We start from the raw sequence: 13,674 nt of genomic DNA, 5'->3' as shown, positions 1-13,674 counted from the left end.
TGTTTCAGACATAAAGCAACCAAATTTTTTTTAAGCTGCTGTGTTACATTTAGTGAAAAATAATTTTAGTTTTTTAAATGACATGATGACATTTTGTGTAAAACATGATTTTTTCTTTGGTGATTGAACCAGCAAAAATAGTACAGAGGCATTGAGTGCAGCCTCAGCAAGTTTGCTGAGCACACCAAGCTGTGTGGTGCAGCAGCCAGGCTGGAGGGCAGGGATCCATCCAGAGGGACCTGCACAGGCTGCAGAGGTGGGCACAAGCCAAGCTCAGGAGGTTCAACAAGACCATGTGCAGTGTCCTGCATCTGTGTGGAGGCAATGCCAAGCACAAATGCAGGCTGGGCAGTGAGTGGCTGGAGAGCAGCCCTGAGCAGAGGGACTTGGGGGTGCTGGTGGAGGAGAAGCTCAACAGGAGCCAGCAGTGTGCACTTGCAGCCCAGAGAGCCAACCAGAGCCTGGGCTGCAGCAGCAGCAGGGCCAGGGAGGTGATTCTCCTCCTCTGCTGTGCTCTGCTGAGACCCCACCTGGAGTCCTGCATCCAGCTCTGGAGCCCCTGGGACAAGAGGGATGTGGAGATGCTGGAGAGTGTCCAGAGAAGGGCCAGGAGGATGCTGAGAGGCTGCAGCAGCTCTGCTGTGAGCACAGACTGAAAGAGTTGGGGCTGTGCAGTTTGCAGAAGAGGAAGCTCCCAGGTGACCTTCTTGTGGCCTTCCAGGATCTGAAGTGGGCTAAAAAAATGCTGTGGAGGGACTTTTTAGGCTGTCAGGGAGTGCCAGGAGTGGGGGGAATGGAGCAAAGCTGAAGGTGGGGAGAGTCAGGCTGGAGGTGAGGAGGAAGTTGTTGAGCATGAGAGTGGTGAGAGGCTGGACTGGGTTGCCCAGGGAGGTGGTTGAGGCCCCATGGCTGGAGGTGGTTGAGGCCAGGCTGGCTGAGGCTGTGTGCAGCCTGCTCTAGGGTAGGGTGTCCCTGGGCATGGCAGGGGGGTTGGAAATAGATGATGCTTGTGGTGCCTTCCAGCCCTGACTGATTCTGTGAGTCTATCAATGTTTCACAGAGCTCTGCACACCCCTTGTAGACTCCTTTCTCGAGCCATGTGCAGGAGCTTTGCAGGATGATAACTCTTTTATGCCTTTGTGCTGATGTCACTACCCTGAACATTTTCCATAAAGCTGTTTCAAGCACAAGCAGAAGTTGTTCACACAGCATCTACACTGCTGTACAGCACTGCAAGTCTTTCTGCCCCTAGTTTTGGCCAGGCAAGCAGCTTGGAAAAGGCCATCCTGCTGCAGAGAGTGGTAGAGTTTGAGTTTAATTGCTCTCGTCTGGGCTCTGCAGTGCAGGCTGACCAGAGTGCCAGGGAGTGCTCTAGGGGATGCTTGATTTACTGATGGAGCTGTGTTAACCAGCAGTAAGAGGCACCTCAAGTAAGAGCACAGGAAAAGCATGCCACCCCCAACTTACTTTGATTCTTGTGAGAGCAGGGATAAATCCAGTGGCAGTGTTGTGTGCTCAGCCTCAGTAGCAGATTTCCTACTCATTCCATAGCAGGAAGCGGGGTTGGTTTATTAATTTTGTCTGAGCTGTCCTCTTACACCTGATGAAAAGCAGGGAGATGTAGAGACAGTTCAGGTGCCTTAGGAAAATCTGTACTAGTTGAAAGCTTCTCCTAAGGGTTAATGTTTTAGACTAGGAGAACTCCTTTCTATCTTTCTTTCTTTAGCGGCACATTCTTCAGTTCCAGTACTTTTGTGAGAGGACATTGCCCGAGTCTAAGCATGCTTTGGCAATGACTCCTTTCTCTTAGATCCACAAACTCTCTGGGCTGTTTGAACTTGGCCCAGTAGTTTCAGTGTGCTGGAGAGCAGCCCTGTGGAGAGGGAGCTGGCGGTGCTGGTGGCTAACAAGTTACCCATGGCACAGCAATGTGCCCTTGTGGCCAAGAAGGCCAATGGGATCCTGGGCTGTATTAGGAGCAGTGTGTCCAGCAGATCAAGGGAGGTTCTCCTGCCCCTCTACTCTGCCCTGCTGAGACCTCATCTTCAATACTGTGTTCAGTTTTGGGCTCTTCAGTCTAAGAGGGGCAGGGATCTGCTGGAGAGAGTCCAGCAGAGAGCTATGAGGATCATGAGGGGGCTGGAGGGCATGGCTGATGAGGAGAGGCTGAGGGACCTGGGGCTGCTTAGTCTGGAGAGGACTTAGAGGGGATTTGATAAATGTTTATAAGTATCTGAGGGCTGCCAGGAGTGGGGGGGACAGGCTCTGCTCACTGCTCCCTGGGATAGGACAAGGAGCAATGGGTGTAAGTTGCAGCACAAGAGGTTCTGCCTCAACACAAGGGGGAACTTCTTTGCTCTAAGGGTCCCAGAGCCCTGGCACAGGCTGCCCAGAGAGGTTGTGGAGTCTCCTTCTCTGGAGCCTTTCCAGGCCTGTCTGGATGTGTTCCTGTGTGATCTGTGTTAGATAGGATTGTCCTGCTCTGGCAGGGGGTTGGACTGGATGATCTCCTTGGGTCCCTTCCAACCCCTAGCATCCTGTGAGCTGTGATTATTGATTTCAAGTCGTTTTTTTCTTTTTCTTTTGTTTTCTTGGAAAGAGAAAAGTACCATTTCATTGCCTGACTTAGTATCTAGGTTTTGAACATTCCTGTTAGCCGACAGACTGTAGCAGTTTGTTAAATGCATTTCTGTGTCTGACTTTATGTCCCGTCAGTATCAAATCAGTATTAAGCATGAAAGGATTAGCCTTTAAGATCATCGAGCCCAAGCACAACCCAACTGCCATGACCACTAAAATACCTTCTGAAGCATCACCTCCTCCTTGGGCAGCTTCACCATTCTGTCAGTAAAGAATAGTTTCTTAGTGTCCAACCCAAACTTCCCCTAGCAGTGAGCCAATTGCATGGCATGCGGAGTGACGGGCGCTGACTTCCCAGTTAGTCCCACCGAGCCAGCAAGCCTGTTTGCCTAGGAGCAAGCCCAAACCCCCGGCAGGAAACAATGAGGATCACGCTCTGGCCCTTTGCAATTAGCACCATGCTGCCAGGCTTTCGCTTGCCGCTTTCAGCCCCGTAATGAGCAGCCGTTGGGAAGGGAGGTAAATAAAGCTGTCATGCATATTGACAGCAAGAGAATATCACTGCTCACTTTTGCTTCCCCCTTCGAAGTTAGAGCTGCAGAACCAGCACGGTGTTTCCCCTCCCCAGCGTAGCACAACCAGCTGCAGCCTTTTAAAGTCTCCTATCGTTTTGCTAGCACAATGACTGCCTACGTGAGCAAAAAAACCATGGGAACTGCATCCTAGCTCAGTTGACAAGATTTTTTATTTTCATGATTACTCCTCTGCCTTTTTTTATTCTGCCTGCAGGCAAAGGTTGGCATCCATGTCAAGAGAACATTCTCCAGCTGGGGCCTGCAGTACAGAGAATTGTATACTCCAGAGGGCTCATGGGACCGTAGGCAGATTATTATGGTAATATTGGAGACTGCTGTCCTCTCCCTCCCACAGCTGGGCCGCCTCTCTCATTGTGAGTATTGAAGCAATATGTTTTGCAAATGATACGTTGGGAACAACAGGGACCCGGGAAAGTGAGGCAGAAAGAGAAGCATGGCAGAGCGCTGCCGCTAATGTGGTGCTGCTCTTGCTCGGCCAGCGGAAAATAAATTAGAGCTTTAATTTTTTTTAATTAAATGAGGAACATATATTGGGGGGAAAAAACACAAACCAAACAAGCCAGCCATAATAGTAAAAACCTTAATATTGATTTTATCGAGTGAGAGGTTTAAGAAAATGTGGTTTATTACAGGGAAATTTCGCACGGTAACCTGATGCGAGCCAGAACCGGCGCTAAGGTTACAGAACGGCTTTTACAGCGGGTTTCAAAGATCCTTTTGAGCCCCATGAAGCTGGATTAGCAAAAAGCTGCACCCAAAAAATATCATTTTAATTAGTGCTAATGTGATCTCGTCATGGTCCAGCTGTTTCACGCAGGATGAAAAGCTGTGGTTACTTTATTAGCAATTCGCCCGCCCAAAATAATGTCACTTCTGATTTCCAGCGTCCCTTATTGATGTACCCTGTAATGAAGTAGCCACGTGGCTGGGGGGAGGACTGCTGTAAGGCAACCCAAGTGTTGGGATGGGGTTTTTTTTGTGTTTTCAGTTTTGCTTGCTTAAAGAAAAAAAAAGCCCAAGTCTAGTTTAAAAGCATTACTAACAGGTACAGAGATACTTCACTGTCATCCGCCGTGAGAATCTGGTTCAGATTGGTACAGAGGTGTTATACAGAGGATTTTTTTCTTTTTACTTATAAAACTAAGAAGGAAAGTATTTATTATTATTATTATTTCAAATAATTAAATATATTAAAATACTATATAGAAGATATAAAAATAAATTAAATAATTAATAATCATTAAATAAGTAGCAAGTTGAAGTGAAGGTTTATATGCACCAAACACTTCAAATACTTCCCCTTAAATACTTGGCTTTGTCTCCTCCCTGTGAGGAGATGCTGAGGGAGCTGGGGGTGTGCAGCCTGCAGCAGAGGAGGCTCAGGGCAGACCTCATTGCTGTCTACGACTGCCTGCAGGGAGGCTGTAGCCAGGTGGGGTTGATCTCTTCTGCCCGGCAAGAAGCAACAGAACAAGAGGACACAGTCTGCAGTTGTGCCAGGGCAGGTCTAGGCTGGATGTTAGGAGGAAGTTCCTGGCAGAGAGAGTGATTGGCATTGGAATGGGCTGCCCAGGGAGGTGGTGGAGTTGCTGTGCCTGGAAGTGTTGAAGCCAAGCCTGGCTGAGGCACTTAGTGCCATGGTCTGGTTGACTGGCCAGGGCTGGGTGCTAGGTTGGGCTGGCTGAGCTTGGAGGTCTCTTCCAACCTGCTTGATTCTATGACTCCATGATGCTATACTTTTCAGTGAATGTGGGCTTCACATCAGCCTCTAACCGACATTCCACTGTTCTGTTAGCCAGCAGTCATTTTAAATGTAGGTCTCCATTCATTTCTGACAGAACTATTCCACAACTGAATTCCATTTGGAGCTAATGCTTCAGATTTTAATCTAAATTAGTTTCAATTTCTTACTGCTTCATTTATCCATGAAACCACAGTCTCAAAAAGTATTGCTTTGGACACCTGCCCGAATTCTACATTAAAAATAAGCAAAATCTCAGTGCTCACAACTCAATTTTCTTCTCCATTATCTTTATATGCTTTAATACAGTGGAGACTCCTCACATGTACCATTGTAGAAAAAGACATTTATTTTTAATACCTTTATTCCTTTTCCCAATCTTGCTCTAAAGATTTCATTTTACACTAGTGCTGCTGTGCTGGTGTATTTATCAGCCTTCTAATTTAGCTCCTAATGTGCTAATGTGGTCCAGGACAACGACCAGAGCCTGTATTTTTTCTTAAGCATTGTGTGGTTGGTTTGCCAATTTTTAGTGATTTTACAACAAACCTTTAGTCCAGAGGTGCAGCTGGTGATTGCTGTGGATTAAAGTGGGCATTAAAGTATCATTTCATAGAACCATAGACTCATCGAATCAGGCAGGTTGGAAGAGAGCTCCAAGCTCAGCCAGCCCAACCTAGCACCCAGCCCTGTCCAATCAACCAGACCATGGCACTAAGTGCTCCAGTCCAGGACTTGCTTTAACACCTCCAGGCACAGAGACTCCACCACCTCCCTGGGCAGCCCATTCCAATGCCAATCACTCTCTCTGACAACAACTTCCTAACAACATCCAGCCTAGACCTCCCCCAGCACAACTTGAGACTGTGTCCCCTTGTTCTGTTGCTGCTTGCCTGGCAACAGAGCCCAACCCCACCTGGCTACAGCCTCCCTGCAGGTAGCTGCAGACAGCAATGAGCTCTGCCCTGAGCCTCCTCTTCTGCAGGCTGCACACCCCCAGCTCCCTCAGCCTCTCCTCACAGGGCTCTGCTCCAGGCCCCTCCCCAGCCTTGCTGCCCTTCTCTGGACACCTTCCAGCACCTCAACCTCTCTCTGCAATGGAGGAGCCCAGAACTGGACACAGCACTCAAGGGGTGGCCTGAGCAGTGCTGAGCACAGGGGCACAAGAACCTCCCTTGTCCTGCTGCCCACACTGCTCCTGAGCCAGCCCAGGATGCCATTGGCTCTGCTGCCCACCTGGGCACTGCTGCCTCATCTTCAGCTCCTCTCTACCAGCCCCCGCAGGTCCCTCTCTGCCTGGCTGCTCTCAGCCACTCTGTGCCCAGCCTGTAGCACTGCTTGGAGTTGTTGTGGCCAAAGTGCAGAACCCTGCACTTGGCCTTGTTCAGTCTCATCCCATTGGCCTCTGCCCACCCATCCAGCCTGGCCAGGGCCCTTGTTGTTACTGTGCTGAATTTTGAAAGTCCTTACTATTAGCCTGTCTTTCTCTTCCAAGAGTCTAAGCAAGGATTTCACAAAAAGAAAAAACACAGAGACTTACTAAATCAAACAAGAAAATGCTGCTCTTGGTAATTTGCTTAAATTTGTTGCAAGGAGTTTGGGGTCTCCACTGGAATGTTTGGTAAAAAGGCTGAAAAGTGCTGCCTTGGAAAACCACACTCTCTAGAAATTAATCTTTCAATTAAAGACAAGACCATCTGTGTGCACCACTGAACTGTCACTGGGAGATATAACTCAGGGGTAGAGCTCCTGATGCTCCTTCTCAAAAGTGTAAATTTCACTTGTTTCCACATTCTGAAATCAATAGTTTGAATGGTAAGGGTGAAAAAAGTGCTTTGTTCCATTGAAAGGTGAGAACTTTACAAGGTCCTAAATGAAATAGGAGCCAAAATGCTGTGTTTGGAGACTTGAATAACTTTAACATTGCAGCTGCCTTATTTTAAACATTATTTGGGACACCAATTCATTAGAACAGTGAAGGCAATACCTACAATGGCATTAGCAGAGAAATAAGTGAATGCAGATTTCCAGAGACAGTCCATCTCCTTCATCTTGGACATCTGCTTGAGTAGGGAATGCATGTCCTTTGAAGGGGCCTGTATTTGACCACTGGGGACAAACCAGAGGCTGTGAAAGCAACTTAGACTAAATGCCTGGTTTAGGTGAGATTAATTCTAGCTGAGGGCTGAAGTTGATCATCCATAGATAGATGCCTTAGGCTGTGAATTATCTCAAACATGTACTGTGTCCAGTTCTGGGCTCCTCCATTGCAGAGAGAGGTTGAGGTGCTGGAAGGTGTCCAGAGAAGGACGACAAAGCTGGGGAGGGGCCTGGAGCACAAACCCGATGAGGAGAGGCTGAGGGAGCTGGGGGTGTGCAGCCTGCAGAAGAGGAGGCTCAGGGCAGAGCTCATTGCTGTCTGCAGCTACCTGAAGGGAGGCTGTAGCCAGGTGGGGTTGGTCTCTTCTGCCAGGCAAGCAGCAACGGAACAAGGGGACACAGACTCAAGTTGTGCCAGGGCAGGTCTAGGCTGGATGTTAGGAGGAAGTTGTTGTCAGAGAGAGTGATTGGCATTGGAATGGGCTGCCCAGGGAGGTGGTGGAGTCACTGTGCCTGGAGGTGTTGAAGCCAAGCCTGGCTGAGGCACTTAGTGCCATGGTCTGGTTGATTGGGCAGGGCTGGGTGCTAGGTTGGGCTGGCTGAGCTTATGGGAAAAGTCTGTTTCCTATCAGCCTACCTTGCAATTGCCCAAGAAAATGAATTCTTGTCTTTCTGAGACTGGGAGGTCTTTGAGAAAAGTTGGAAACAACTTTCACAGTGCAGCTGCCAGCAATACAGCAGAAATCACAGAGATAGTAGCTTCTTTATCACAGATGAAGAAGGGTTCTTCATGCTGCATGCAGCCAAGTTCCTTTTCCTGCTAGCAGAGTTTTTTTGCAAGACCTTGTGTCAGCCAAGTGTCAGAAACAGTGGACATACACAGTTCTGCTCAGCTGGCACTCTTGTGAGTGTGTGTTTAAACATCTGTGTGCTTAAATTTGTGGCTTTAAGGTTAGGTTCATGTTGCCTTCATTATGGATGCAGCAATGACTGAGGAAAGAGAAAGGAAACTGAAGAGGCCACGCTTCTTGGTAGCAGCCTAGGAATTAAGTTGACAGCATTAATTATTTATGCTGTAGAATGTCTTCATTGGCAGGTGGTGGTGTGAGGAAAGGGGGGAGGTGACAAACCACATCTACTTAGACTTTTAGGGTGAAATAGCAGAAGAAATAGGGAGGGGGAAAGTAGCTGACCTCTACTTGAACGTGAAATAATAGAATGGAGCCACAAATCGGCTGCTGCAGAGTTTGCTTGTCCCATGCATCAGAAAGTGCTGCGCTCCTGAAGCTGAAATTGTTGTGTTTGAGGACTTCGTTTAAGACAGAAATAAAAAGACCTAATGAGGACCTCTAGGGAACAGCTTAGTGTTTAATAGAAAAGACAGGACCCCACTGGAGATGGCTGGAGTTCCACAGATAACCCTGGCACTGCTTTTGTCCTTTGAACTCAGGCTGCCATAATCCTTCGAGCAGGACGGAACAGTGCTGTGAAGATGGATGCTTCAAAATGTCCTGTGAAGTGGTGGTGAAAGTACATGCAGAGAAATCACCCCAGCTGCTAATAAAGCTTTTACTTCTTTCTTTGGAGGAGGACTTCTGCTTTGGGAAAAAACCCCAAACAACCAATTGGAAACCTTACAGCTGTAACTTAAAAGTAAAGCAATGAAAAAATATTTGCAAGGCATTTGGATAGATCCCAGCTATGTAGAGAGGTATTTGGCTAGAAAATGGCATGTTAGAAAGAGACAGTAAAACTGTAGACTGCCAGTGCTGATGGGGGCACTGCATTTTAGGAGAACAGTAATAATATTACAAGATGTGGTGATGAACTGAAGGCCAAAGTGGAAAGGCTAAGGGCTAAAAGGGAACGTGAAAGGGAGCTGGACTCGCAGCACCATGCTCTGCAGCCCCCCTTAGCAGAGGGAGGGTGACCCAAGAAACAAGGGGGAATGGACACAGGTGCCTGTCAGAAGGGGCAAGGGTAAACCCTTCCGGCCCCCCTCACCTCCTCAGTTGCCCTTGCACAACAGACAGAGAGCACTAGAGGGTGAGGTGGGTTTGGAGGCAGAAGCATCACCGTCTGGGGGGTGGACTAAAGTAAAGCAGTTGCCCCCTCGCATCAGAACGAGCACCCAAAAGAAAAAGAGGAGGGTAGTTGTCATTGGCGATTCCCTTCTGAAGGGAGCAGAGGGCCCCATATGCCGCCAGACCCCTCCCAGAGGGAGCTCTGCTGCCTCCCTGGGGCCCGGGGCAGGGATGTTACCAGGAGGCTGCCTGCTGTAGAGCTGCCCTCTGATTGCTATCCCTTGTTAGTTATACAGGCAGGGAATGATGAGGTTGATACCAGAGGTCTAAAAGCGATCAAAAGGGACTTCAAGGCACTGGGAAAAGCAGTTGGGGGATGGGGGGCACAGGTAACCTTTTCATCTATGCCCTTAGTCACAGGTTGGAATGCAGAGAGGAACAGGGAATCATCCCTGATTAACAAGTGGCTCAGGGGCTGGTGCCACCAACAACATTTTGGATTCTTTGATCTTGGGGAACTTTATACAACCCTGGGTCTACTAGCAACAGATGGGGTACAACTGACTCAGAGGGGGAGAAAGATCCTGGCACAAGAGCTGCTTGGGCTTGTTGAAAGGGCTTTAAACTAGGCTGGAAGGGGGAGGGGGTTAAACACAGCAGTACTGGAGACTGGAGTTGCTGTCCCTGGAGGTGTTGAAGCAAAGCCTGGCTGAGGCACTTAGTGCCGTGGTCTGGTTGATTGGCCCGGGCTGGGTGCTAGGTTGGACTGGATGAGCTTGGAGCTCTCTTCAACCTGCTTAATTCTGTGATTCCTTGTCTGAAGAAAAACAGCCCACAAAAAGTCTGGCCATCATTTACTCAGGCTCGAGTTCCATTGGCCTCTGCTCTGCTTGAATAGGTTTCCTTTGTACAGAAGCTGCTGTTGGTGTGTCAAGCTGCACAGTTTACAGGCACTGAGACAGCCTGGACATGCATTGGCTTCTAAGAAATAGCTGTGCTGAAATTTCTGGTGCTGTTTCTGCACACCTGCCTGTACAGAGAACATTTCCAAATCACTTGCCCATAATATAAAGCTGCTTTCTAACTGGCAAAGTAATAATTAACTTTTCCATTCTATCAGCAGTGTGAAAAATGGAACCAGATTGTCTCGTGCTGCAGACGAGAACGGATGGCCCATTACTCACCGTCACTCTCGCACTCTCTTCACTGCTTCTCTTTAAAGAGGAGTGAGCTCTAAGGAGAAAAGTTTCACCTCTGATTCACTCCCCCGGGAGCTGGGAGGCTGCTACTTCCCCTCCTGTGGCAGGGCATCCTCAGATAGCTTCAGCTGTGCTTCTTTCCCGTGCCAGTGATGTTGTGCATTGTAGGTGCCTTTACCCTTTTAGCTCGACTACGTTACCGAATGATAGCAGTTGGAAGTGACCTCTGAAGATCAGCAAGTCCAACCCCCTTGCCAAAGCAGGATCACTTAGGACAGGTCACACAGGAATGTATGCACTCAGGTCTTGAAAGGCTCTAAACAAGGAGACTCCACAACCTCTCTGGGCAGCCTGTTCCAGTGCCCTGTCACTATTACAATAAAGAAGTTTCTTTGCATGTTGAGGTGGAACTTCTGATATTCCAGTTTGTATCCACTGCCTCTTGTCCTGTCACAGGATGCTAATGAAAAGACACTGGCATCTTCTTCTGGACACCTACACTTTAGATATTTAGGAACACAAAGGAGAACTCTCCTTGGTCTTCTCTTTTCCAGAGATATGGAATCTGGATCTTCACCAGTAAATTGATCAGGGCTAAATCACAGGCTCCAGTGCTGGCATACATTGAGCCCCGCAATTAATCATTGATTCATGCATGCACTTTGGGAGCTGTGCAATTTAGTGCTCTGCCAGATGGTGGCTGAGTATTGTTCAGGAGACAGAGCAAGCCAGGAGTGGGTTTTGGTAGATGTTTTGGAAGAAACAAGATCATAGATTCATAGAACCACAGAATCAGTCAGGGTTGGAAGGCACCACAAGGATCATCTAGCTCCAACCCCCCTGCCATGCCCAGGGACACCCTACCCTAGAGCAGGCTGCACACAGCCTCAGCCAGCCTGGCCTCAACCACCTCCCTGGGCAACCCAGTCCAGCCTCTCACCACTCTCATGCTCAACAACTTCCTCCTCACCTCCACCCTGACTCTCCCCACCTCCAGCTTTGCTCCATTCCCCCCAGCCCTCTCACTCCCTGACACCCTAAAAAGTCCCTCCCCAGCTTTTTTGTAGCCCCCTTCAGATCCTGGAAGGCCACAAGAAGGTCACCTGGGAGCCTCCTCTTCTCCAGCCTGCACAGCCCCAACTCTTTCAGTCTGTGCTCACAGCAGAGCTGCTGCAGCCTCTCAGCATCCTCCTGGCCCTGCTCTGGACACTCTCCAGCATCTCCACATCCCTCTTGTCCCAGGGGCTCCAGAGCTGGATGCAGGACTCCAGGTGGGGTCTCAGCAGAGCAGAGCAGAGGGGGAGAATCACCTCCCTCCACCTGCTGGCCACACTGCTCCTGCTGCAGCCCAGGCTCTGGTTGGCTTTCTGGGCTGCAAGTGCACACTGCTGGCTCCTGTTGAGCTTCTCCTCCACCAGCACCCCCAAGTCTCTCTGCTCAGGGCTGCTCTCCAGCCACTCCCTGCCCAGCCTGGATTTGTGCTTTGCATTCTCCAGCAGATGCAGGATCCTGCATTGGAGCTCTCCCAAAGTGAATCAGCACTTCATAGGCAAGAAAGTGAAAGGCTGTTCCTTGATGTTACAAATGCAATGGATTAATGCTGCCAGGTTTTGATTTAAACTGATTCTGTAATTTGTAAGAAAAAGCCATTTCTTCCTTCCTGGTTCTTCCATGCATAAAGCTGTGGATAGCACAACCTCTGAGCAGGAGGCACCAGAGACAGACACCTCTGATGGTGCAATTATGCATTCACTGGAGTTCCAGATTTATTGGCACATAAAGTGCATGGATTGCTGCATGTTCCACAGTGTTAACACAGTTAGGGCAATGTGATTTCATCTGAACATATTAAAATCAATGCTTGCTGTTTAGTTTAATTTCAAGCATAAATACTACCAAGGGCTTTCAAGACGTGGAAGGCAGCGAGAGGCATATTTCCTAGCCTGCCTCACTTGTCTGTTATTTGGCTGCAGAGTGATATGTCAGTGGAGAAAGCTGATAGCGGAGCAGGAGGCACTCAATGAAGCATCAGATAACAGGAAATGAGCTTGGGTTTTTTTCTTTTGCTGCCAATTCAAATTCAATCAAAACAACTCACTTTATTGTTGTGGACAAAGTTCTGAAATCACATTTGGAACTCATTGTCTTCATAGAATCAAGCAGGTTGGAAGAGACTTCCAAGCTCACCCAGCCCTATCCAGTCAATCAGACCATGGCACTAAGTGCCTCAGCCAGACTTGGCTTCAACACCTCCAGGCACAGTGACTCCACCATATCCCTGGGCAGCCCATTCCAATGCCAATCACTCTCTCTGACAACAACTTCCTCCTAACATCCAGCCTAGACCTGCCCTGGCACAGCTTGAGACTGTGTCCCCTTGTTCTGTTGCTGCTTGCCTGGCAGCAGAGCCCAACCTCACCTGGCTACAGCCTCTCTGCAGGTAGTTGTAGACAGAAGCCTGGGAGGGAGCAAGTCACAAGTGACTGTTTCTGCTGCCACTCTTCCTGCTGAGGGCTTGTGAGGAGTATCCTGTTCACTTCTGTGCTCAGCAGACCCTGTGGCTGGCCCCATAACAATGGTTGGTAGCATAAGCTTGAAACTGCAATGGGCTCAAGGCTGCTCCTTATGAGGGTAGAGACTGTCCTCCTAGAATCATACATTCATGGAATGGTTTAGGTTGAAATAGCCTTTAAAGACCATCTAGTTCCAACCCCCTTGCTGTGGGCAGGGATACCTTCCACTAGACCAGGTTGCTCAAGACCTCTTGCAACTTGGCCTTGGACACCTCAAGGGAGGGATCTGTGACCTCCATGGGAAACCAGTTCCAGTGTCTGACTACCCTCACTGTAAAGAATTTCTTTCTAGTATCTAGTCTAAATCTTCGCTGCTCAAGAGTCAATCCATGTCCTCTCTTTCTGTTACAACAAGCCCTTGTAAATAGCCCCATCACAGGCTTCTTGTAGGCTGCCTTCAGGTACTGGAAGGTCTCTATAAGGCCTCCCCAGAGCCACCTTTTCTCCAGGCTGAACATCTCCAATTCTTGCAGCCTGTCCCCACAGGATCATCTTTGTGGCCTTCCTCTGGACCCATTGCAGCAGCTTAATGCCCTTAGGTTGGGGGCACTAGAAGGTAGAAAATGAAAGTGGTGCTAACATCTCTTCAGCTACAGAGCTTCACCCTGTCATCTTTTGCTGAGCACACCAAGCTGTGTGGTGCAGCAGGCAGGCTGGAGGGCAGGGATCCATCCAGAGGGAGCTGCACAGGCTCCAGAGGTGGGCACAAGCCAAGCTCAGGAGGTGCAACAAGAGCAAGTACAAGGTCCTGCAGCTGGGTCGAGGCAATGCCAAGCACAACTCCAAGCTGGGCAGTGAGTGGCTGGAGAGCAGCCCTGAGCAGAGGGACTTGGGGGTGCTGGTGGAGGAGAAGCTCAACAG

At 49.0% G+C, this 13,674-nt stretch overlaps 1 long non-coding RNA gene across 1 annotated transcript; it reads left to right on the top strand.

The window, feature by feature from the left end:
• The first annotated feature begins 3,154 nt into the window (after positions 1-3,154).
• LOC135175733 (uncharacterized) lies at positions 3,155-8,603 on the top strand. The gene is made up of 3 exons (XR_010302464.1): positions 3,155-3,273; positions 3,370-3,529; positions 8,468-8,603. It is a non-coding gene; the product is annotated as an uncharacterized LOC135175733 (long non-coding RNA).
• The last annotated feature ends 5,071 nt before the right edge of the window (positions 8,604-13,674 follow it).

The sequence above is a fragment of the Pogoniulus pusillus genome, chromosome 5 (genome assembly GCF_015220805.1).
Source record: "Pogoniulus pusillus isolate bPogPus1 chromosome 5, bPogPus1.pri, whole genome shotgun sequence".
Lineage (NCBI taxonomy): Eukaryota > Metazoa > Chordata > Aves > Piciformes > Lybiidae > Pogoniulus > Pogoniulus pusillus.
This window is presented reverse-complemented; position numbering and strand designations above follow the sequence as displayed.